General features: G+C 46.6%; 1 protein-coding gene across 2 annotated transcripts in view; it reads left to right on the plus strand.

The window, feature by feature from the left end:
- The first annotated feature begins 1335 nt into the window (after positions 1-1335).
- The window catches only part of LOC144592904 (ATP-binding cassette sub-family C member 9-like), a 139507-nt gene continuing 115609 nt past the window's right edge, over positions 1336-25233 (plus strand). The window contains exon 1 of one of the 2 annotated variants that reach the window (XM_078398153.1): positions 1336-1591. The gene's annotated coding sequence lies outside the window, so the exon portion shown is untranslated. The remainder of the gene's footprint in view (positions 1592-25233) is intronic. The other variant, XM_078398152.1, reaches the window with a different exon arrangement.

Below are 25233 nucleotides of genomic sequence, written 5' to 3' on the forward strand. Positions count from 1 at the left end.
AATAATAATAATAATAATAATGTCATTGAGGCATACAGCACAGAATCAGGCCCTCCTCACCAACTTGTCCACACTGAACAAAATGTCACATCTAAGCTAGTCTCATTTGCTTGTTTTTAGTCCATATCCTTTAAAACCTTGTAATGGTGTGTCTCAATTATCTCCTAGCAGCTTGTTACATTTACCCACCATCCTCCTAGTGAATAAATCTAGCCCCTCGCACCTTAATCCCCCCCCCCGCGCCTAACTGAAGGTGTTGTTACTGAAATTTAAATATTAAAAGATGTTTTTATCACTTTAATAATCAACAATCAAGTAGATCATGATCGCGATGTTATTTCAACAAGATACTTGAGTTCAGGTTCTACCATTTATTATTATTTATTGCTATTTATAATAATCGTTTATTATTTTCAGATACTTTATTACATTATTTTTAGGGAAATAGTAAGTGTAAAATTGTTGAAAATAATGGGTTATTTTGCTTGTCACAGTACATGGGAATGTATAGAATTTCTTTCAACAAGAATCACCGTGCTCTCGGCTTCATGAATGGACTCTGATAAAGATTGTGTAAGAAGGAACTGCAGATGCTGGTTTAAATCGAAGACACACAAAGCTGGAGTAACTCAGCGGGACAGGCAGCATCTCTGGAGAGAAGGAATGGGTGACGCTTCAGGTGGAGACTCTGAAGAAGGGTCTGAACCCGAAACATCACCCATTCCTTCTCTCCAGAGATGCTGCCTGTCCCCGCTGAATTACTCCAGCATTTTGTGTCTTTCTCTGATGGGGATTGCGTTGTGCACTAAGCTTTGCTTTTCATAGAGACCTTCACAATATCGGTTGGCTTTTCCTAGAAAGTGGTAAATATGGGGATGAATGTAACTCACAATAAGATATTTTGCCTTATATATTTTGAAAGAACGAACATTTAACACAATATGAAACACGTCATCGCTTCCGTACCTTCACACAAAAGAAAAACCGATTTCGAAAAATAATATTTCCATTTCTAGAGGGGAATTACTTTCACAACATTATGAAATTACACAACAATCGGTTATTTTAAGACGAGTTCTACCGATAATCAGTCAGACAGTGGCTGTGACTTCTAGTTTTGTTGCATTTAACAAAAATGAAACGCGGTGACCTGGAAATAACGGGAAAGAAACTCTTGTGTCACCGCTCGGAGAGTCACTTACCAGTGAGGAAGAACAGGTGAATAACAGCAAACCTGATCTTTCTGCGCTAATTCTCGGTGGTATTCGCAGCCAAGTCCACTCGCACTTGTGTGTCTGATTGACTGTGTGTGTGTGTGTAAGGATATACCGGTCCTCGGGTTGAGCGGACGACGACGCCGCCGCCGCCCGGCCCAGTGGAGGGAGGGAGGGAGCGAACAGGCCTGGGCCATCGCGCTCGCCCCGCGGCCGTTAACCTGGCGCCCGCGCGGAGACGCCGCGCGCCCCCACAGCAGCTGGGCCGTTGCTCGACCGGCGGCGCGTCGTGCGGACGGAAGGAGGGAGGGAGGGCGGACGGCCGAGTCCGAGGACTGCTGGGGCCTGCTGCTAAACAAGGGTGGCTCTGCAGAGGGGTAACGCTTCTACCGTACTCATTTAAACACATTTTTAGATTTACTTAATTAATTTGCAGTAACATTTGGCATGTTGGTGATTTTTTAATTTTGTTTTTAAACGTCCTGTTTTTATTTGCAAGCTCCACTGTTCAATGTAGAGCAATGCCTCACAGCACAAAATATGGGCTGTCAACTTGTGAGATCGTTTGGAGGTGTTCGTGTGGTGCAAACCTGCAGTTCATTACCGCATTGAGTCTGTGTTTGGGCAGAAATTGGCTGAATATTCACAATATCGGTTTAATGCTGTTTATGTGCTCCAGCTGATCTGGAAGGAGGTGGGGCCAGTTGTGAAAACGTTCTTCTCAATGTCTTGGCACGATGCGTCTTTTATCGCTTGCTGATAAAATTGTTTACTCAAGTAAAAATAATATTTGGAAAAAGTAAGTCCCTGCACGCGAAGGCATTGACAGGTAGTATTCTGCCAATGTCGTGCAAACTATTTTCATTAAATTGCAATTTAAAAAAAAGCTAATTGCTCGGAAGACATATTAGCTTCATGGGCAAGTATAAAGTATATGGTATAAAGCGAGGGTAACTTTCACTGGGATTGGTATATAATCAATTTAATTATCAACGTAGCCTGAGGTAAGACTGTTGGTCAGAAGGTTATCAATAAGATCAACGATCTGTAATGTATCAAATTGTTTCATATTTTTGAAGATACTACTTAAAATATTCAGCTTTTTGTATTTTGCAGCACAAATATCCTATTTAAAATTAAAACTGAGACAAAAGTGAAGGGTTGAGAAACAGCCTTCTCGGTGACATCAGTGGAAGAATGGGGCAGCACCGTGATGCAGCTGGTGGAGTTGCTGCCTCACAGTACCTAGGTTCAATCCTGAACTTGAGTGCTATCTAAAATTATGGAGTTTGCACGTTCTCCTGGGGGGGGGGGGGGGGGGGGTTCCTCCAGGTGCTCTGGTTTCCTCACGCAACCCAAATACCTGTGGGTTTGTAGGTTAATTGACCTGTATAAACTATCCAGCCATGATCACATTGAATGGTGGTGCTGGCTCGAAGGGCCGAATGGCCTACTCCTGCGTCTTTTGTCTATTGTCCCTAGTGTGCAGGGTGTGGATGCAAAAGTGGGATAACATAGAACTAGTATGAATGGTTGATCGATGAATAGAAACAGAAAATAAGTGCAGGAGTAGGCCATTCGGCCCTTTGAGCTAGCACCGCCATTCAATATGATCATGGCTGATCATCTAAAATCAGTACCCCGTTCTGGCTTTTTCCCCATATCCCTTGATTCCCTTAGCCCGAAGAGCTAAATCTAACTCTCTCTTGAAAACATCCAGTGAATTGGCCTCCGCTGCCTTCTGTGGCAGAGAATTCCACAGATTCGCAACTCTCTGGGTGATTTTTTTTTTTCCTCATCTCAGTCCTAAATGGCCCACCCCTTATTCTTAAACTGTGACCCCTGGTTCTGGTCTCCCCCAACATCAGGAACATTTTTCCTGCATCTACCCTGTCCAATCCTCTAAGTCAGGGGCCTCCAAACCTTTCAGCATGAGGGCCACATTATATATTTGGCACATTTTTGTGGGCCATAGGAAAAAATAAAGAAGTGTGAGTTTTATAAATCTAATGAACTCAAAAAAGTTTAGACTAGGTTACATTAGATTAGATTAGGAAAGGTTAAACTAGGTTAGGTTAGATTAGGTTAGTTTACATTAGGTTTATATGGCAACAAATAAATAATATTCAATTTTTAAAAAGAGCTTGAAATATTGGAATATATTTACACTGTAGGTATACAATTATTTATAAAACAGAAAAAATACAGTGACCAGCATTGGGGGAGAGAGAGGGGTAAGGGTGGGGAGAGAGAGAGAGGGAGGGGGAGAGAGAGAGAGAGAGAGTGGGGGGGAGAGAGTGAGAGAGTGGGAGGGAGAGAGAGAGAGAGAGAGAGTGGGGGGGAGAGAGAGAGAGAGTGGGGGGGGGAGTGGGGAGGGAGAGAGTGGGGGGGAGGGGGGAGTGGGGAGGGAGAGAGTGGGGGGGAGTGGGGAGGGAGAGAGTGGGGGGGGGTGGGGGGGAGAGAGTGGGGGGGGGGAGAGAGTGGGGGTCGAGAGAGATTCGGGTGGAGGGAGAGATTCGGGGTAAAGGGAGCAGCGGGTGAGAGCAGGAGCGTGGGGAGGGAGAGGGTGTCAGAGCCTCTAACGCAGCAAAATAAGAGCAAACACAAGTGTAGTTGTTGTTCAGAAGTTCCACATCCCCGGGGTGAGCGGCGGCGAGGAGGGAAGTTTCACTTGTGTTTGTTCTTATTTCGCTGCGTTAGAGGAAGACGGGGCTGGGGAGGAGAGGGGAGGAGCGGCGCAGATCTCGTTGGCGCTGGGAGAGAGAGAGGGAGCAGCCCCGCAAGTGGCGGCGCTCCTTCACCGGACCCTCTGACACCCTCCCCCTCCCCGCGCTCCTGTTCTCACCCGCTGCTCCCTCTACCCTGACTCCCCCCCCCCCCCCCCCCCCCCCCCCACTCCCCCTCCCCAGGTTGAGCAGCGGCGAGGAGAGAAGTTTCCTTGGGTTTGTTGTTTGCGAGGGGGCGCTGCGATCTCTCACCTTGTCCCGGCTCTGGGTCAGTGGCGATCCGCTTTCCGGTGAACCTTCGCCGGCAGCTTCTGCCTCCAGTCCACCTAAGAGGTTGTTGCGGGCCGGATAAAATCTCCTGGGGGACCGGATGTGGCCCATAGTTTGGAGATCCCTGCTCTAAGTTGTTGAACTCTTAATTTAATCAATGATAATAGCTGCTGTCCTCTGGTGTAACATAATTGGCAAAGAGGGAAGAAGGAAGGCTGATTAAAATGGGATCTCCTAACAGAATATTTGGAGAACAGATATTTCACAAACAATACCCTGCCTCTTTAGAGGGGTGAGTTCAGGATCTCATGGCAACACCCCCGATCCAAGTACCTATTAAATTTATCATTTTCTCTGTGAGAGATAGACAGGGTGTACATATCCAAAAATGCAGCAGTTACGTTAGGATTGTTCATGATCCAAACCACCCTCTTGTAGGAAAGAACTGCAGATGCTGGTTTACACCGAAGATATACACAAAATGCTGGAGTAACTCAGCAGGTCAGGCAGCATCTCTGCAGAAAAGGAATAGTGATGTTTCGGGTCGAAAGAAGGGTTTCAAACCGAAATGTCACCTTGTAGCGACCATAGAGAGTGGTCCTAGATGTCGAACCCTCAGATTGGCCAGCAAGGTCACGTGTGGGTGCGACCGTAAGGATTGGTCCAGGGAGTGAGACCGCTGATTGGACAGCGTCGTCACGTGTGGTTTTAGCGCCCAAAAGGAGTCAGTTGAGAGACTCCTTCGAAGAGAACAGTTAGTTTTAATGGTTGTCTGTAATCTCGTTATGTAAACTTTTTGATCGAATATTGCTGTCGCAATAAACTTCTTCAACAAAGAACGAGCCTCCAGACTCGCCATATTGGTGACCCCGACGTGATCCAGCCGATCACCTACCATGAGTGAACAAGACGCCTCGTTTTTGGCTTCTATGCCCGGCGCACCGGAGCTAAGCGCGGTCAGCGTTCACCTTCCGTCGTTTTGGGCACATCAACCACAATCTTGGTTTGTCCATACCGAAGCCCAGTTTCACTTAAGAAACATCTCGGCAGACGCGACAAAGTACTACTATCTCGTCAGCGCTCTACCGCCGGAGACGACCGCACGGGTGATGAGGTTCATCGTCAACCCTCCCGCAGAAGACAAGTACGAGGCCATGATGGCACTGTTATTACGAACCTTCGGATTCAGTAGTCATGACCGAGCTAAGAGGCTTATGCACCTACCGGATCTCGGAGATCGGCTGCCGTCCGTTCTCATGGCTGAAATGTTAGCGCTAGCAGGTGAACACACGGATTTCCTCATGTTCGAGCAGGCATTCCGAGAGAAGCTTCCCGAAGATGTCAAACTCATGCTCACGGATTGTCTTTTAAGGACCCCGTGGCATATGCAGAAAAAGCCGATGCGCTCATGGCGTCCAAATCAAAAAGAAGCAGTTCAATCAACAAGGTCTCGACATCAGCGGCCGCGCCACAGCGGCATAAAGATGGCGCCGTGTCTCCCGCCAATTCTCCAAAAGCCCGCCAAAAGGATCCGCACAAGCGCGGCTGGTGCTATTACCATCTACGATGGGGTGGAGAATCCCGCAACTGCCGCTCACCTTGTACCTTCTCGGGAAATGCCTCGGCCGATCGTACATAGAGGCGGTTGCGATTGGCCAGAACCGACGCCTCTACGTCCGAGACCGATTCACGGACACAGAATTTTTGGTTGACACAGGAGAAATAGTCAGTATCGTACCGCCGACCGGCCTCGAGACCAGATCGGTTATAGACAGGTCCTACCCTCATCGCGGTTAACGGCAGCCCCAACCGCACGTATGGTACGCGGACAATGTCCCTGGATTTAGGCATCCGCACATACGAATGGCCATTCATTATCGCGGACGTCAGCCAGGCGATCCTAGGCGCAGATTTCCTCTGGGCCTTTTCACTAGTCCCCGATGTCCGCGGTAACGACCGTCGACCATCCGCCAGCAGCGATGAGCCCGCCGCTCGGCCTGCCGCCACCCCGCCCAGCCCAACTGTCCAGGCCGTCGTCGCAGCCCCCGACCCGTATGCTGAGGTCCTGGCGGAGTTTCCAGAGCTGCTCGTCCAACGCTTCGACGCCCCTTCGGCCAGGCACATCCGCACTGAGGGCCCCCCCGTTTTCGCTCAGGCCCGGAGGTTACCGCCCGACAAGCTGGTGGTGGCGGGGGCAGAATTCAGAAAGATGGAAGAAATGGGCAATGTCCGTCAGTCCGACAGCCCGTGGGCCTCGCCATTGCATATGGTCTACAAAGCATCTGGGGGGTGGAGACCATGCGGCGATTACAGGCGCCTCAATATCGTCACCACGGCCGACCGCTACCCCATACTGCACCTCCAGGACTTCTCGTCTGGGCTGGAAGGTGCCGTGGTGTTCTCCAAGATCGATTTGGTGCGGGGCTACCAGCAGATCTCTGTGCGTCCGGAAGACATACCAAAAACTGCCACGATCACTCCGTTCGGGTTGTTCGAATGGTTGCGCATGCCTTTCGGTTTAAAGAACGCGGCACAGACCTTCCAGCGACTCATGGACCGTGTTGGTCGAGATTTGCCTTTTGTGTTCATTTATTTAGATGATATCCTGGTCGCCAGCCCCTTGGAGCAGGAACACCTAACCCACTTGCGGACTGTATTCCAGCGGCTCCAAGACCATGGGCTCATCATCCAACCCTCCAAGTGTCAATTTGGCCTCCCTTCTCTCGATTTCTTAGGGCACAGAATCACCCCTGCCGGCGCCACCCTTTTGCCCGAGAAGGTGGATGCTATCCGTGCATTCCCGCGGCCCACCACAGTGAAGGGTCTGCAAGAGTTCGTGGGCATGCTGAACTTCTACCATAGGTTCGTCCCGGCAGCAGCACAGGTCATGCGCCCGCTCTTCCAGTGCCTCATGGGTAAACTTGTAGAGTTGGTATGGTCCTCGGCCGCGGAGTCGGCCTTTGCAGCAGCTAAGGCGGCTTTGGCAGATGCCACCATGCTGGTCTACCCGAGCCCCTCCGCCCCCACGGCCCTGACGGTTGATGCATCTGACGTGGCGGTGGGAGGGGTTTTGGAACAGCAGGTCAGTGGCCTTTGGCAGCCCTTGGCGTTTTTCAGCCGGCAACTGAGTTCGGCTGAGCTGAAATATAGCGCCTTTGACCGAAAGCTTCTGGCTCTCTACTTAGCTGTCCATCACTTTAGGTATTTCCTAGAAGGCCGCCCGTTTGTGGCCTTTACGGACCATAAACCGTTAACTTTTGCTTTTTCCTAATTGTCCGACCCATGGTCGGCCCGCCAGCAGCGGCACCTGACTGCCATCTCTGAGTTTACCACCGATGTCCGTCATGTCGCGGGTAAGCCTAATGCCGTTGCTGACGCCCTGTCTCGGCCTGCTGTTTCCCCCATTTCAGCGGTAGACTGCGAGGTGGATCCCCAGGAGCTTGCGGAGGCACAGCTCCTGGTGGACACCGCCTCGGCATACCAGTCCGCCACTTCAGGGTTAAAGTTGGCTCAGGTGGCCTGCGGGCCTGCGGGTACAAAAGTCTGGTGTGATGTTTCCCTCCCCCGTCCTAGGCCGGTGGTGCTGCCCTCCCTTCAGCGCCGGGTATTTGATGCCATTCACGGGCTGGCGCACCCGTCCATTTGCTCCACCTCTGCCTTAGTAGCCGCTCGGTTTGTGTGGCATGGCCTGCGAAAGCAGGTTGCTGCTTGGGCCCGTTCCTGCGTTCCCTGCCAGACCGCTAAAGTCCAACGCCATGTCCAGCCCCCAGTACAAGAGTTTGCGGTCCCAGCGGTCCGCTTTTTCCATATTCACGTGGATTTAGTCAGACCTTTACCTTCCTCCCGGGGCTACACCCATCTACTCACGGTAGTGGATCGGTTCACCCGGTGGCCGGAGGCTTTCCCATTGTCAGATACCTCTGCTGCCTCTTGTGCCAGGGCCCTGGCCCTCCATTGGGTGGCCCGTTTCGGGGTCCCGTCTGTTATCACCACCGACGGGGCCACAGTTCACCTCTACCCTCTGGGCCACGCTAGCAGAGCTGTACGGCTCCTGGTTGCAACACACCACGGCGTACCACCCTCAGGCTAATGGGCTCATGGAGAGGTTCCACCGACAACTCAAGGCGTCCCTCAGTGCGCGGCTGGTGGGCCCGGACTGGGTAGACCAACTTCCCTGGGTCCTTTTGGGCATCCGGACCGCTCCTAAGCAGGATCTCGGTGAGTCGTCCGCGGAACTAGTATATGGCTCGCCACTTCGAGTAACCGGAGATTTGCTGCCGGAGTCCTCTGGTGAGCTGCCGTCAGTTCCGTCGGTGTTAGCATCACTCCGGGCACACGTGGGTTCCCTGGCTCCGGTTCCGACTTCGCGTCATGGGTGTCTCATGGTGCATGAACCGCCTGCCTTGAAGGACTGTGAGTTTGTATTTCTGTGTAGAGATGCCCATCGTTCCCCGTTGCAGAGGGTCTATGAAGGGCCGTTCCGGGTTTTGCGTAAAGGGACGGTCACCTTCACCTTAGACGTGGGCGGCAGGAGTGAGCTCGTCTCGGTGTCCAGGCTTAAACCTGCGCACTTGGATCCGGACAGCCCTGTCCTGGTCGGTCAACCGCCTCGGCGAGGCCGTCCTCCTGCAGTTCCACCCGGTCCAGGACCCCCCGCTCCTGCAGTTTCACCCAGTCCAGGACCCCCCGCTCCTGTGGTTCCGGCTGCCCCTCTCCTTAATCGTTCTGGTCGCGAAATCCGACTCCCTGCTAGGTTCCATACTTCGGGTTCTGGGGGGGGGGGTCATGTAGCGACCATAGAGAGTGGTCCTAGATGTCGAACCCTCAGATTGGCCAGCAAGGTCACGTGTGGGTGCGACCATCAGGATTGGTCCAGGGAGTGAGACCGCTGATTGGACAGCGTCGCCACGTGTGGTTTTAGCGCCCAAAAGGAGTCAGTCGAGAGACTCCTTCGAAGAGAACAGTTAGTTTTAATGGTTGTCTGTAATCTTGTTATGTAAACTTTGTGATCGAATATTGCTGCGGTAATAAACTTCTTCAACAAAGAACGAGCCTCCAGACTCGCCATAACCTATTCCTTTTCTCCAGAGATGTTCCTGACCCGCTAAGATACTCCAGCATTTTATGGTCTATCATCCTGTTATCTCCATTGGCCAGGCTCCAATCAACAATGACAGCAGAAAGGTTACCTCAAAAAAAAAAATCAGTGCTGTAAAATTTAAAATCCCTGTACAGTGGCCCTTTTTGGACAGTGCCTCACAGCCAACCTGACACCTCCCATAAAACAGGAGTAGCAAGGGAATTGGCTGCCATGATGTCCACCAGATGTAGCATCTCTGAAGATATCAAGGTCAAGTTTGTTCCTTGTGGTAGGAGTGTCTAAAACTAGAGGGCATATGTTTAAGGTGAGAGGGAGAAGATTTAATAGGGATTTGAGAGATAGCGTTTTCACACAGAGTGGTTACAATTTGGAATCAGTTGCCAGAGGAAGTGGCAGAGGCAGAAATAGTAGCAGCATTTAAGAGGTACCCGGATAGATACTTGCATGAGGGAAGCATAGAAGATATGAAATTAACGCAGGGAAATGAGATTAGTATTGATAGACATGATAGACACAAAGTGCTGGAGTAACTCAGCGGGACAAGCAGCATCTCTGGAGAGAAGGAATGGCTGACGTTTCGGGTCAAGACCCTTCCTCAGACTCGGAGATCAGGGTCTATTTCTCTGTTGTGCAACACTATGACTATTTACAGCTCAGAAGCTCAAACCCTACCTTGGTCAGAGCCAAGAACGTAGGTGAACGTATCAAGGACACCGAGCAATCAACACCCATTGGGTGGATATGTCAAAAAACTCCTTGACCAACCTCTATCCTGTCTAGGTACAACATCACATCTGATTGATATAAAGGTGTAAAAGCTACATGTCAATTGGTAAACAAGAAGATCCATTTTGCAATTTCCTTATGACGTAGAAGGAGGCCTTTCAGCCCATTGAGACTATGCCAGTTTTCTTATCATTTCCATTAACTCACTAATTTCCTTGTAAAAATATTCTCCCACTTTCCTTAGTACTCTTTCTCCACCCACCCCCAGCTCTACTTAATAGTCATCTAAACATTAGGGGCAATTTTCAGTGGGCACACAACTTATCATCCAGTACATCTTTGTGATGTGGGCAGAAACTGGAGCTCCTCGACGAATCCCACTCAGTCCAAGGAAAAACCTGCAAACTCTGCAGATAGCACCCAGGGTCAGAATCAAAACTGGAATGCTGTGGCAGCATAGCTGTGCCACTGGGCTCTCAGAGAAACGGATGATATTCCTACTGAAGTTCTAAGACTTCGTAGAGAAGAAATTCAGTTGCAATTCATAACTCCATTACCTGGGAAGAAAACATGCCAGGGTACCTTGGAGACATTGTAATCCTGACCTTGAAGAAAGATAAATACAGTTATCTCCATTACAGAGAAGATAATTCTTCCATTCCAGTGCCACAGGAAAAGCCATTGCCAAAATCCTCAACAGTATCCATCCCAGTCATCACAAATTGTGGTGTGGATTTAATCATCTTGAGGCACAACAGATAAGATCTTCACTGTGTGATAACTCCAAGAACTGCATGAAGCAGCTTCAACCATTGTCAATGCCTCTTTTCATTTTGACTCTGCAAAACCTTTTACTTCATCATTTAGGAGGAACTGTGGAGCAAGCTTCTCAAATTTTTCTGGCAGCGAAAGTTATTTAAAAAAAACTTTCATCTGCTTTAAGATGGCATCTAAGCCATGATCTTAACTAATGGGTCTACCACACGTCTAACCTCAGTGCAGACTTCCGTCAAGCATGGCTATGTCTTTACTCCATCACATTCCTCAACCTTTCTAAACGCAGTAATGATGATCAGTGGAGATAATCATTCAACCTCCGTGCTGGAAATCAAATTCAGTCATCAGACTATTTTAGACAATAGACAATAGACAATAGTTGCAGGAGTAGGCCATTCGGCCCTTCGAGCCAGCACCGCCATTCAATGTGATCATGGCTAATCATTCCCAATCAGTACCCCGTTCCTGCTTTCTCCCTATACCCCCTGACTCCGCTATCCTTAAGAGCTCTATCCAGCTCTCTCTTGAATGTATTCAGAGAATTGGCCTCCACTGCCCTCTGAGGCAGAGAATTCCACAGATTCACAACTGTCTGACTGAAAAAGTTTTTCCTCATCTCTGTTCTAAATGACCTACCCCTTATTCTTAAACTGTGGCCCCTGGTTCTGGACTCCCCCAACATTGGGAACATGTTTCCTGCCTCTAATGTGTCCAACCCCTTAATAATCTTATACGTTTCGATAAAATCCCCTCTCATCCTTCTAAATTCCAGTGTATACAAGCCTAGTCGCTCCAGTCTTTCAACATATGACAGTCCCGCCATTCTGGGAATTAACCTAGTAAACCTACGCTGCACGCCCTCAATAGCAAGAATATCCTTCCTCAAATTTGGAGACCAAAACTGCACACAGTACTCCAGGTGCGGTCTCACTAGGGCCTTGTACAACTGCAGAAGGACCTCTTTGCTCCTATACTCAACTCCTCTTGTTATGAAGGCCAACATTCCATTGGCTTTCTTCACTGCCTGCTGTACCTGCATGCTTCCTTTCAGTGACTGATGCACTAGGACACCCAGATCACGTTGTACGTCCCCTTTTCCTAACTTGACACCATTCAGATAATAATCTTTAGCAAATGATGCCAGTGGATGAGCATGTTTGGAGGGTTAACATCTGCAAAATAGAGGATTTCCACCAGGTTTGTCCTGCTTCACAACACTGTTCTGCGTCAATAATAGTCCACAACAAGAGGAGAAAAGGGGATACGAAAGGCTGGTTAGCCTGACTTCAGTGGTTGGTAAGATTACATTATAAGGATGAGGTTTCCAAGTACTTAGAAGCACATGATAAAATAGGCCGAAGTCAGCATGGTTTTGTGAAGGAGAGATCTTGCCTAATGAATCTGTTGGAATTCTTTGAGGAAGTAAATGGTGGGATAGAGGAAGGAGAGTCATTGGATGTTATTTATTTGGATTTTCAGAGGGCCTTTGATAGGGTCCCACACATGAGGCTGCTAAAGAGGATGAAAGTCCATGGTGTTGGAGGGAAGATACTCGCATGGGTAGAAGAGTGTTTGAATGGCAGAAGGCAAAGAGTGGGAACAAAGGGGTCTTTTTCCGTTTGGCTGCCAGTGACTATTGATGTTCCGCAGGGATCGGTGCTGGGGCCGCTACTCTTCATTGTATACATCAATGATTTGAATGAGGGAATTTAAGGCTTTATGACTAAGTTTGCTGGTGATATGAAGATAGGCCGAATGGCATAATTCTGCTCCTTTGACATGAACCTAGGGACTGACGATGTAGAGTCACTGTGGATAGAGTGAAGGAATTGTAAAGGTAAGAAGGCACTAATGGGAGTTATCTACAGATCCCCAAACAGTAGCCCGGATATAGGGTGTAAGTTGCAGCAGGAGTTAATACTGGCATGTAACAAAGGTAATGCCACTGTGGTTATGGGGGATTTCAATATGCAGGCAGACTGGAAAAATCAGGTTGGTTCTGGACCCCAAGAAAGGGAGTTTGTAGAGTGTCTTCGAGGTGGATTCTTAGAGCAGCTTGTACTGGAGCCCACTAGAGAGAAGGCAATTCTGGATTTAGTGTTGTCCAATGAAACAGAACTCAAGGTAAAGGAGGTAGTGACCATAATATGATTAGTTTTAATCTGCAATTTGAGAGGGAGAAGGTTAAACCAGGAATGTCAGTGTGGCACTTGAACAAAGGGGACTATGAAGGCATGAGAGAGGAGCTGGCCAAGGTATAATGGAAAAGGATCCTAGCAGCAATGATGGTGGAACAGCAATGGCAGGAATTTCTGGGCATAATCCAGAAGATGCAGGATCATTTCATTCCAAAGAGGAAGAAAGATTCTAAGGGGAGTAAGAGGCAACCATGGCTGACAAGGGAAGTTAGAGATGGAAAGTTAGAGATGGTATACATCTTTTCTTTTAGTTGTATTCCATCTCAAATATGAGAGGAACTCACTCAAGTTGAGTAGGTTGTTTGAAGGAAAAGGAACGACAAGGTTCCACGTGGTAGGCTGCTCTGGAAGGTTAGAATGTATGGGATCCAAGGAGAGATAACTCAATGGATTGAAAATTTACTTCATGAAAGGAAGCAGAGACTGATGGTGGAAAGTTGCTTTTCAGACTGGAGGCCAGTTACTAGTGGTGTGCTATGCCCATTACTATTTATCATCATTATCACATTGGATGAAAATGTACATGGCATGATTAGCAAGTTTGCAGATTACGCAAAAGTAGGTGGTATAGATAGTGAAGATGGGTGTTACAAATTGCAGCAGGATCTTGATCGGTTGGGCAGGTGGGCTGAGGAATGGTTGATGGAATTTAATATGGAGAAATGTGAGTTTTTTTTGGAAGTCTAACATGGGCAGACCTACACGTGAATGGTGGGGCTCCGGGTGGTGTTGTGGGGCAGAAGGATCAGGGAGTGTAGAAAGTGGCATCATGGGGAGATAGGGTGGTCAAAAAGGCTTTCGGCACATTGGCCTTCGTCAGTCAGAATATTGAGTATAGAAGTTGGGAGGCCATGTTGCCATTACAAAAGACGTTGGTGAGGTTACATTTAGAGTATAGTGTTCAATTTTGGGCACCATGTTATTGGGATGTTGTGAAGATGGAAAGAGTGCAGGGATGATTTACGAGGATGCTGCCAGAATTTGAGGGCCTGAGCTATAGGGAGAGGTTGGTCTAGGATTCTATTACTTGGAGCACAGGAGGATGAGGGGTGATCTTAGGGAGGTGCACAAAATCATGAGAGGAATAGATCGGGTAAATGTACTGAGTCCCTTTCCCAGAGTAGGGGAATCGTGAAACTCAAGGACATAGGGTTAAGGTGAGGAAGGAAAGATTTAATAGGAACCCGAGGGGTAACCTTTCTACACAGAGGATGGTGGGTGTATGGAACGAGCCATGATGCCAATTTTACTGCAAAGTGGAAACATCAGCTCTGTGTTAATATGTCTTGTATGTCTAATAAAAAATGACCTATGACTTCATAATGTCGTGTCCATGTGTTAACTCTGAAAAGCACCACCAAAACAGATGCAATACCTGCAATGTCAAGTCTTGACATGATTTGCAGGAATTAAGAGCATCTGGTTTAATAAGTTACGGGAACTTGGCATGAGTTACTGGAATACCATTATTCAAAATCAAATTGCCTTAGGAATTAGTCACTGAAAGGAAGCATGCAGGTACAGCAGGCAGTGAAGAAAGCAAATGGAATGTTGGCCTTGATAACAAGAGGAGTTGAGTATAGGAGCAAAGACGTCCTTCTGCAGTTGTACAGGGCCCTAGTGAGACCGCACCTGGAGTACTGTGTGCAGTTTTGGTCTCCAAATTTGAGGAAGGATATTCTTGCTATTGAGGGCATGCAGCGTAGGTTTACTAGGTTCATTCCTGGAATGGCGGGACTATCATATGTTGAAAGACTGGAGCGACTAGGCTTGTATACACTGGAGTTTAGAAGGATGAGAGGAGATTTTATCAAAACGTATAAGATTATTAAGGGGTTGGACACGTTAGAGGCAGGAAACATGTTCCCAATGTTGGGGGAGTCCAGAACAAGGGGCCACAGTTTAAGAATAAGGGGTAGGCCATTTAGAACTGAGATGAGGAAAAACTTTTTCAGTCAAAGAGTTGTGAATCTGTGGAATTCTCTGCCTCAGAAGGCAGTGGAGGCCAATTCTCTGAATGCATTCAAGAGAGAGCTGGATGGAGCTCTTAAGGATAGCAGAGTTAGGGGGTATGGGGAGAAGGCAGGAACGGGGTACTGATTGAGAATGATCAGCCATGATCACATGGAATGGCGGTTCTGGCTCGAAGGGCCGAATGGCCTCCTCCTGCACCTATTGTCTATTAACTCTTTGCCAGTGTGATATATGGAATTATGGCATAATACAGTATGCCTTGTAATAGATCTTTGTTATACCCGAATCGCCAATGGAAACTACAAACGCATTTTTTGTGTGTTTTAACTGCACATGTATGGTTTGGTTTACCACTGTACTTTGGTTTTAAAATGGGCCTTTTGTGCTATTGAGTCAACACAGTTTAATTTGAAAAGGTTTCTTGAATAATCAAAAGTGGGTAATGTTGTAGAAACTCAACATGCTAGATACTTAGGAAGCAAATTCAATGCTAGCATTTATTTCAAGAGGGCTTGTATACAAAAACAGGGATGTCATGTTGAGGCTCTATAAGGTGCTGGTAATACCGCATTTGGAATATCGTGAGCAATTTTGGGCGCCATGTCTGAGGAAGGACGTGCTGACCCTGGAGAGGATCCAGAGGAGGTTTACAAGAATGATCCCAGGAATGACTAGGTTAACTATGATGTGCGTATGTCGGATCTGGGCCTATACTCACTGGAGTTTAGAAGAATGAGGGGGGATATGTGAATAGTGAAAGTTAAATCAAGTCAATTTTATTTGTATAGCACATTTAAAAACAACCCACGTTGACCAAAGTGCTGTACATCAGTTCAGGTACTAAGAAAATGAACATACAATGGCACACAAACATAACAGCACATACATAAACAGTTTACAGCGTCCCCTCAGAGGGCCTCAAACGCTAGTGAGTAGCTAGGGAGTACCACACGGTATTGTGGGTTCAGTATTGATGTGGATAGAGAACTGGCTGGCAGACAGGAAGCAAAGAGTAGGAATAAACGGGTCCTTTTCAGAATGGCAGGCAGTGACTAGTGGGGTACCGCAAGGCTCAGTGCTGGGACCCCAGCTATTTACAATATATATTAATGATTTGGATGAGGGAATTGAATGTAACATCTCCAAGTTTGCGGATGACACGAAGCTGGGGGGCAGTGTTAGCTGTGAGGAGGATGCTAGGAGGCTGCAAAGTGACTTGGATAGGTTAGGTGAGTGGGCAAAGACATGGCAGATGCAGTATAATGTGGATAAATGTGAGGTTATCCACTTTGGTGGCAAGAACAGGAAAGCAAACTATTATCTGAATGGTGGCCGATTAGGAGAAGGGGAGATGCAACGAGACCTGGGTGTCGTGGTACACCAGTCATTGAAAGTAGGCATGCAGGTGCAGCAGGCAGTGAAGAAAGCGAATGGTATGTTGGCATTCATAGCGAGGGGATTTGAGTATAGGAGCAGGGAGGTTCTGCTGCAGTTGTACAGGGCATTGGTGAGACCACACCTGGAGTATTGCGTACAGTTTTGGTCTCCTAATCTGAGGAAAGACATTCTTGCCATAGAGGGAGTACAGAAAAGGTTCACCAGATTGATTCCTGGGATGGACTTTCATACGAAGAAAGACTGGATAGACTCGGCTTGTACTCGCTGGAATTTAGAAGATTGAGGGGGGATCTTATAGAAACTTACAAAATTCTGAAGGGGTTGGACAGGCTAGATGCAGGAAGATTGTTCCCGATGTTGGGGAAGTCCAGAACAAGGGGTCACAGTTTAAGGATAAGGGGGAAGTCTTTTAGGACCGAGATGAGAATGTTTTTTTTCACACAGAGAGTGGTGAATCTGTGGAATTCTCTGCCACAGAAGGTAGTTGAGGCCAGTTCATTGGCTATATTTAAGAGGGAGTTAGATGTGGCCCTTGTGGCTAAAGGGATCAGGGGGTATGGAGAGAAGGCAGGTACGGGATACTGAGTTGGTTGATCAGCCATGATCATATTGAATGGCGGTGCAGGCTCGAAGGGCCGAATGGCCTACTCCTGCACCTATTTTCTATGTTTCTATGAAATAGGTTTTGAGCCTGGACTTAAAGGTGTCGATGGAGGGGGCAGTTCTGATGGGGAGCGGGATGCTGTTCCACAGTCTTGGAGCTGCAACCACAAAAGCGCGGTCACCCCTGAGCTTAAGCCTAGACTGCGGGATAGTGAGTAGCCCCAAATCGGCCGACCTGAGGGACCTGGAGAAAGAGCGGTGGGTTAGAAGATTTTTGATATAGGGGGGGGGGCAAGCCCGTTTAGGGCTTTGTATGTGAAAGGCTTGGATAGAGTGGAGAGGATGTTTTTCATTAGTGGGAGAGTCTAGAACTAGAGGTCATAGTCTCAGAATTAAAGGACGTTCTTTTAGGAAGAAGTTGAGAAATTTCTTTAGTCAGAGGGTGGTGAATCTGTGGAATCCTTTGCCACAGAACGCTGTAGAGGCCTAGTCAGTGGATATTTTTAAGGCAGAGATAGATAGATTCTTGATTAGTACAGGTGTCAGGTTATGGGGAGAAGGCTAGAGAATGGGGTTAAGAGGGAGAGATAGATCAGCCATGTTGGGCCGAATGGCCTAATTCTACTCATATTCATGACCTTATGACCTCATGACTTTGATATTTGTCCTGAACAACAAGAAGTTACCTTCAGTAAAGATATTTTTTAAATGATTTTGTTTGTCCGGGGCCATAGTTACCTTAGACCATGGAATTTAACCGTTTTGATTTCTGTGGGAATGAATTCTCAGCCTGGGTGAACTAAAACAATAGAACCTCAGAATTGATCTGAAAAATAAAACTGAAAGAACAAATCAAATTTGAATTCCTATATAGCTGCTCTTCCACACAGTAATTAGTTTCTGCATTGCCCCTGAACAGGGCCGGATTAACAAAGCAGCAAAAGTAGCATTTGCTACGGGCCCCGCGCTTTTGAGGGCCCCACGCTAAATACTTGAAATCGGCAGGGACGCTGTGTTTTGAATGTATTGGCGGGGCTCCACGGTCCAATGGGCAGCCAGCGCGTCACCGCCCCCCTCCACCGGTGGCTGCCGCCCGGGCTGGGAAGAGGGTTGCTGCCGGAGGTCACAATATGGCGTGGTGGTGGTCAGCGAGGTCTTGAAATCCCAGGTTTGGATGTGTGGGTTTGGGCTGAGTCGGTGTGGAGTTTGGCAGAAATGCCGTGGGGAAAAACTCAGAAAGAGAAACAGAGTTAATGTTTCGAGTTGGCGACTGGTCGTCACTCCCAAATTGCTTTAAATCGGACAGTGGAGCATTGAGACTCCTTGTGTAAAGGTCGGAAGGTGGTTTCTAAAGTACAAGTGGGGATCTCTGCAGAGTATGGGAAGGAAATATCACGCCCTTGCATTGGGTGCCGATTGCAATGAGGGCGAGTGCGGCCAGCACCTGCTCCATGTGTATGGTGGAGCGCGAGACATCAAGGGCAGCTCTCTCGGTGTTGGTGGCGCCGGATGCACACCATGTTCCCATTGGGGCGGCTCGGCCCCCTGGTGGCTGGCACCTCCCTCTCTTGCGAGCCGGGCTCGCCCGCTTCGACCCCGAGCTCCACCGGCATCGTGCGCAGGTTTGCCAGGGATGCTGCCTCAGTCTGGGGGTTCTGGAGAGAGGAAAGGAATCGGGGGGACCAGCGGCTTCCCGCCCACCCACCCAACCAACCAACCAAACATGCCCTCCAGGACAGCAGAGTCTGGCTCGGTTTGCCAGCTGCCGCAGGGAATTGAGCTGGACTGTCAATGGGGAACCTGGGATTGGTGTCGGGGAATGGCTCGGTTTCTGACTGTTTTTTGTGGAGTGGACGAATTCCCGTGGGTTTGGGCAGTTTGAGTGGATTGTGGCCCGCTGCGTGACTTGGAGGCACTGACTTAATGTTGCCCCCTCAGAGGGAGCAGCATTGAACCGGTGCTTCCGGGTCAAGCAGCCGGTTGCAGTCCACTTGGAGTGCTTGAACCTGCGGGTTTGGTTTGTAATAAAGTTTATGTTTTCCGAGTTTACCAAACGTAACAGTTTGTGAGTGCATACTGTGCACCAATTGATTATTTTATGATGCATTTTTATGATCTCAGGGGAGATATGTAAGAGAATAGAAAGGAAGTCTTGTAATGCGAAATGCAAAAGAGATTAATTGACAAAAGAGATGTACATAAGATTATAAATAGGTGCATTGCACAGGTATTCAACAAGGAGGACGATATGGAGGATAATGAGATCAATATGGGCCATCCAGAAAAACGAGAATTTCCTGGACAGCACTTACAGTTAGGTTGTCACACCAAGGATACCGGAAGAGCGAAGGTGGGTGACCATGAGAAATCGGAAGTGTCAGTATTGGAGTTGAAGGGGAGTATGTTGGCATGAGGGTGGAGTTGGTCAAAGTTGACTGGAAAGGGACCCTAGCTGGGATGACGGTGGAAGAGCAATTTCAGGTGTTTCTGGGAATAATCCAGAAGATGCAGGATCATTTCATTCCAAAGAGGAAGAAAGATTCTAAGGGGAGTAAGAGGCAACCATGGCTGACAAGGGAAGTCAAGGCCAGTATAAAAATAAAAGAGAAGAGGTATAATATCGCAAAGATGAGGCGGAAGCCAGAGTATTGGGCAACTTTTAAAAATCAACGGAAGGTAACTAAAAAGGCAATGCAGGGAGAAAAGATGAAGTATGAAGGTAAGCTAGCCAAGAATATAAAAGAGGATAGTAAAAGCCTCTTTAGGTATGTGAACAGGAAAAAATTAGTTAAGACAAATGTGGGTCCCTTGAAGACAGAAACAGGTGAATTTATTATGGGGAACAAGGAAATGGCAGACGAGTTGAACGGGTACTTTGGTTCTGTCTTCACTAAGCAAGACACAAAAAATCTCCCAGATGTACCAAGGGACGGAGGACCTAGGGTGACGGTGGAACTGAAAGAAATTCACATTAGTCAGGAAATGGTGTTGGGTAGATTGATGGGACTGAAGGCTGATAAATCCCCAGGGCCTGATGGTCTGCATCCCAGGGTACTCAAGGAGGTGGCTCTAGAAACCGTGGATGCATTGGTGATAATTTTCCAATGTTCTCTAGATTCTGGATACGTTCCTGTGGATTGGAGGGTAGCCTCCAATCCCACTGATTGTGGATGATCGGCCATGATCAAATTGAATGGCGATGCTGGCTCGAAGGGCCGAATGGCCTACTCCTGCACCTATTGTCTATGTATCTATGTATCCATGGGATATACTAATTTGGCATTTTGAGATCAAGAAGGAGGCGGCATTGGTTCTCGGAGATTCAGGTAGTTAACTCTCCACATCCTCACAGGATCTAACACAGGCTATTGGTATTAGTTTATTATTATCACATGTATCGAGATGCAATGAAGAGGTTTGTTTGTGTGCTGGTGTTGGGGGAGGTTGGTCTGATGATAGACCGGGCAACAAAGAACATTTCTGCTGGTTTTTCCCAAACTAAGCTGTGACACATCCTGGCAGGCTGCATATGGTGCATCTGCAGAAGTTGGTAAGAGTCATTGGAAACTTCTTTTGTCTTCTGAGGGGGTAGAGTCGTTGGTGTGTTTTCTTGCCCATGAGGCTGCAATGTGGTTGGTCCAAGACAAATTGGTGGTGATATTTACAGCAAGGATCTTAAGAGAGACAAGAAAGGAGATTGCTGAGTCTTTGACAAAGATCTTTGTGTCCACTTTAGCCATAGGCAGAATGCCAGAGGACTGGAGAATAGCCAACATTGTTCTTTTGTTTAAGAAGGGAAATGTGGATAATCCAGAAAATTGGATCAGTGAACTTCGCATCAATGTAAGGGAAACTATTGAAGACTATTGTTCGGGATGGATTTACTAGTGTTTGGAAGAAAATTAGCTAATTAAGGACAGTCAGAATGGTTATAATTTAAGGATGTTATGTTTTAAGTTCATAAGTGATAGGAGTGGAATTAGGTCATTTGCTCCATCTAGTCGACTGCATCATTAAATCATGGCTGAATTATCTTCCCCCTCTCAACCCCATTCACCTGCCTTCTCCCCATAACCCCTGATACCCATACCACTCAAGAATCTATCTATCTCTGCTTTAAAAATATCCATTGATGGCCTTCACAGCCTTTTGTGACAAAGTTGACAAGTTTACAAATTTGATTTAATTTTTTGAGGGGGTGACATTGGTGATTAATTGCGTAGGGAGTGTTGTTTACACGGACCTTCGTAAGGTATTTGACAGGGACCCTCATGATAGACCTATATGAAAAATTAAAATGCATAGGATCCACAGTGACTTGTAGTTCAGATTCCGAACAGGGTTATCCATAGAAGTCAGGATAGTGGTGGAAATGGTGTTATTCTGGCTTGAGGCCTATGGCCAAGTGGTATTCTGCAGGGATCAGTGCTTGTTGTTTGTTACATTTTGATTGTTTGTTATATCCAATGATTTGGATGAAAACTTAGATAGTTAAGAGTCATGAGTGTTTTATTGTCATATGTCCTGAAACGGAACAATGAAATTCTTACTTGCAGCAGCACAACAGAAATGCACACATATTATTCTGCAAAACCCATAATAAACAATTAAAAAAGTTCAGTGAATATAAAATAAGCAGACAAATTAATAAACAATAGTCGTGCAAAGTCAAAAATAATTTCCCCAAGTTTATATAGTTCGGAGCCCATTTGGAGGTTGTCGTGTTTAATAGCCTGATGGTTGGAGGGAAGAAGCTGAACCTGGACTTTACAGTTTTCGTGCTCATATACTTTCTTCCCAGTGGCAGGAGTGAAATGAGAGTGGCCAGAATGGTGTGGGTCTCTGATGATGCTGGTTGCCATTTTGAGCCAACGACTCTTGTAGATCCCTTCAAAGGCAGGGAGGTCAGTACCTGTGATGGACTGGGCAGTGTTCACAACCTTTTGCAATCGTCATTCCTGGCCGTTCGAGTTGCCGAACCAGGCCATGATACAACAAGTCAATATGCGTTCTACCGTGCACCTGTAGATGTTCAAGAGAGTATTCGTTGACATACGTAATCTCCTCAATCTTCTAAGGAAGTATAGGTGTTGATGCAATCATAAAGAAAGCCCATAAATATGCTGGGTCCAAGACAGATCTTCAGAGATATGCACACCTAGGAATTTGAAGCTTTTGACTCACCCCACCACCGTCCCATCGACGAAGACAGGTTTGTGGATTCTCATTTGTGCAAAATTGGAATTGGGGACATTGAAGAAGGCTGTCAAAGGACAAAGCAGTATATAGATCAGTTACAGAGATGGGTGGAGAAAAAGCAGATGATGTTTAATCCAGCCAAGTGTGAGGTGTTGTCCTTTGGGAGGTCAAATGTAAGGGGAAAATATATAGATAATTGCAGGACCCCTAATAACATTGAAGTGCGAGGGATCTTGGGGTCGAAGCCCATAACTCTTTGAAAGGGGCACACAAGTAGATAGAATAGTAAAGATGGCATTATGGTATGCTTGTCTTCAGTCAGGGTATTGAGTATAAGAGTCAGGAAGTCATGTTGCAGCTTGCTATTCTATCCATTCTGTAAAGGAGGCAGCATTGTGACCAATTAAAGCATTGCAGTATTTTGAAGTGAAAAGAGTACGTCTTAAATCATAGTGTTGTGGATGGAAAATTAAAGCCAAATAGTGATGGCTAGCCATGAAGAGTAAGTACAGAATTTCTAGATGAAGGATCTTCAACCTGAAGAATTCACTCCGAATCCTTTTAAATAGATGCTGCCTAACTCCCTGAGGTTTTACAACATTTTTTGCTTTAGATTTCCAGCACCTTCATTTTCTTTGAATGGGAATTTCTGGAGATGATTCACAGGGGGGAAAAAAGAAGGTAAATAAAATTGTTGGGTCCCCTGAAGATGCATTTCTATGAACTAAAACAAGCAATGTGGTTTATTGTCACATGCTTTATCTTGTGCATTCTAAATGTATTGAGCTGTTATAGCTCAAGGGATATGAACACGAAAATATATTTTTGAGTATGTAACATACCAAAGTACTATGTGAGCTCCATTGCATTATAATCAAACTAAGGACTGATTGTTTTCTGATCATTTAAACTAGATACCTCCACATTTGTGAATGCCAATGCCCACTATGCAATTCTATAAGTTGCAATCAACAACAGCATGCATTTATCATGTTTAAAAATATCTAGAGGAACTTGACAGGAATGCTATCAAATAAAATCTGACTTCAAACACATAAAGATGTTAAAATAGGAGGCCTGTTGCTTGACCAAAGAGGTTGATTTCTTGGAGTTAAGCGAGAGATAGAGAGCAATCTTAGTATGTGGATTGAATTTGAGAGTCATCCAGTCAATGTTGAAGTAATTGGAATATCAAGAATGTGAAAGGAGGGCAGAATTGCAGAAATTTCAGTGGGCTGTAGAAGAACAAAGGAAAATCCATGCTAAATGTTGAATTTTAAAAATTGAGCCATTTCTGGACTGTCACAATCTAAGTAGTAAATGGCATCTAGAATACAGTATATCTAATAATGTTGTCTATCTACAATAGCAGGATGAATTGACATCTAATTCTCATCTTATTGTCCTTCCCCAATTAAGAACATTACATAAGACACAGGTAATTAGACCCTATTGTGCCTCTTGCGCCATTTGGTAAGATCTTGGCCGATCATTTTAGTTCATAAGTTCTAAGAGCAGAATTGGACCATCAAATACTCCGCCATTCAATCATGGCCAATCTATCTTTCCCTTTCGACCCCTTTCTCCTGCCTTCGCTCCGTAATCCCTGACACCCTTACCAATCCAGAATCTGTCAATCTCCAATGCCTCCATTGACTTGGCCTCCGCAGCCGTCTGTGACAATGAATTCCACAGATTCCTTATTATCTCCTTTTTAAAGGTATGTCCTTTTGTTCTGAGGCTATGGCCCCTGGTCCTAGACTCTCCTACTAGTGGCAACATCCTCTCCACATTCACTCTATCCAGGCCTTTCACAATTCGGTAAATTGCAATAAAGTCCCTCTTCATCCTTGTAAACTCCAGCGCGTACAGGCCCAGTGCCTTCAAACGCTCATCATATGTTAACCCAATTATTCCTGTGATCATTCTCGTAAACCTCTGGGCCCTCTCCAGTTCCAACACATCCTTCCTCAGATATGGAGCCCAAAACTTCTCGGAATACTCCAAATGTGTACTGACCAGTGCCTTATAAAGCCTCAACATTACATCCGTGTTTTTGTATTGTAGCCCTCTCGAAGTCCTGGTATCACTTCCCACTACTAACCTCAAAACCCTCAAGGCCCTTAATAGTCAAAATTCTGAGATCTTTGTCTTTAATATCGTGAGTCTCCACAGTCCTCATCAGCAGAGAATCCCAAAGGATTTCTTCTATTGTGGTTGAAAACAGTAACAAACATAAGAATTTGGTGCAGAATTGTGCTTCTCCTTTCCTCATCTAATAAGATCATGGCTGATCTGATTGTAACATCAATTCCATATTCCTGTCTTACTACATAACCTTTCTACCCTTGTTTATCAAAAATATTTCTATATTGGCCTTCAAAATATTTGTTTAAAATAAGGCAGTTGTCATATAAGATGCCATATAAATGGCTGGTGTATGAGATAGGAGTTCCTAGCTTTTTTGAGGAAGTGTATTAGCATGGATTAAAGTTTGAGCATAGAACATGGAACAATGCAGCACAGGAACGGGTCAGGAACATGATGCCAAGTTGAACTCCTCTCCATGCACGTGATCCATATCCCTCCATTCTCTGCATATCCATGTGCCTATATAAATGCAATTGAATGCCTCCTATCATATCTGTGTCCATTACCACCCCTGGCAGCACATTCCAGACACAATAGACAATAGGTGCAGGAGGAGGCCATTCGGCCCTTCGAGCCAGCACCGCCATTCAATGTGATCATGGCTGATCATTCTCAATCAGTATCCCGTTCCTGCCTTCTCCCCATACCCCCTGACTCCGCTATCCTTAAGAGCTCTATCTAGCTCTCTCTTGAATGCATTCAGAGAATTGGCCTCCACTGCCTTCTGAGGCAGAGAATTCCACAGATTCACAACTCTCTGACTGAAAAAGTTTTTCCTCATCTCAGTTCTAAATGGCCTACCCTTTATTCTTAAACTGTGGCCCCTTGTTCTGGACTCCCCCAACATTGGGAACATGTTTCCTGCCTCTAACGTGTCCAACCCCTTAATAATCTTA

This window comes from Rhinoraja longicauda, chromosome 4 (genome assembly GCF_053455715.1).
Source record: "Rhinoraja longicauda isolate Sanriku21f chromosome 4, sRhiLon1.1, whole genome shotgun sequence".
NCBI lineage: Eukaryota > Metazoa > Chordata > Chondrichthyes > Rajiformes > Arhynchobatidae > Rhinoraja > Rhinoraja longicauda.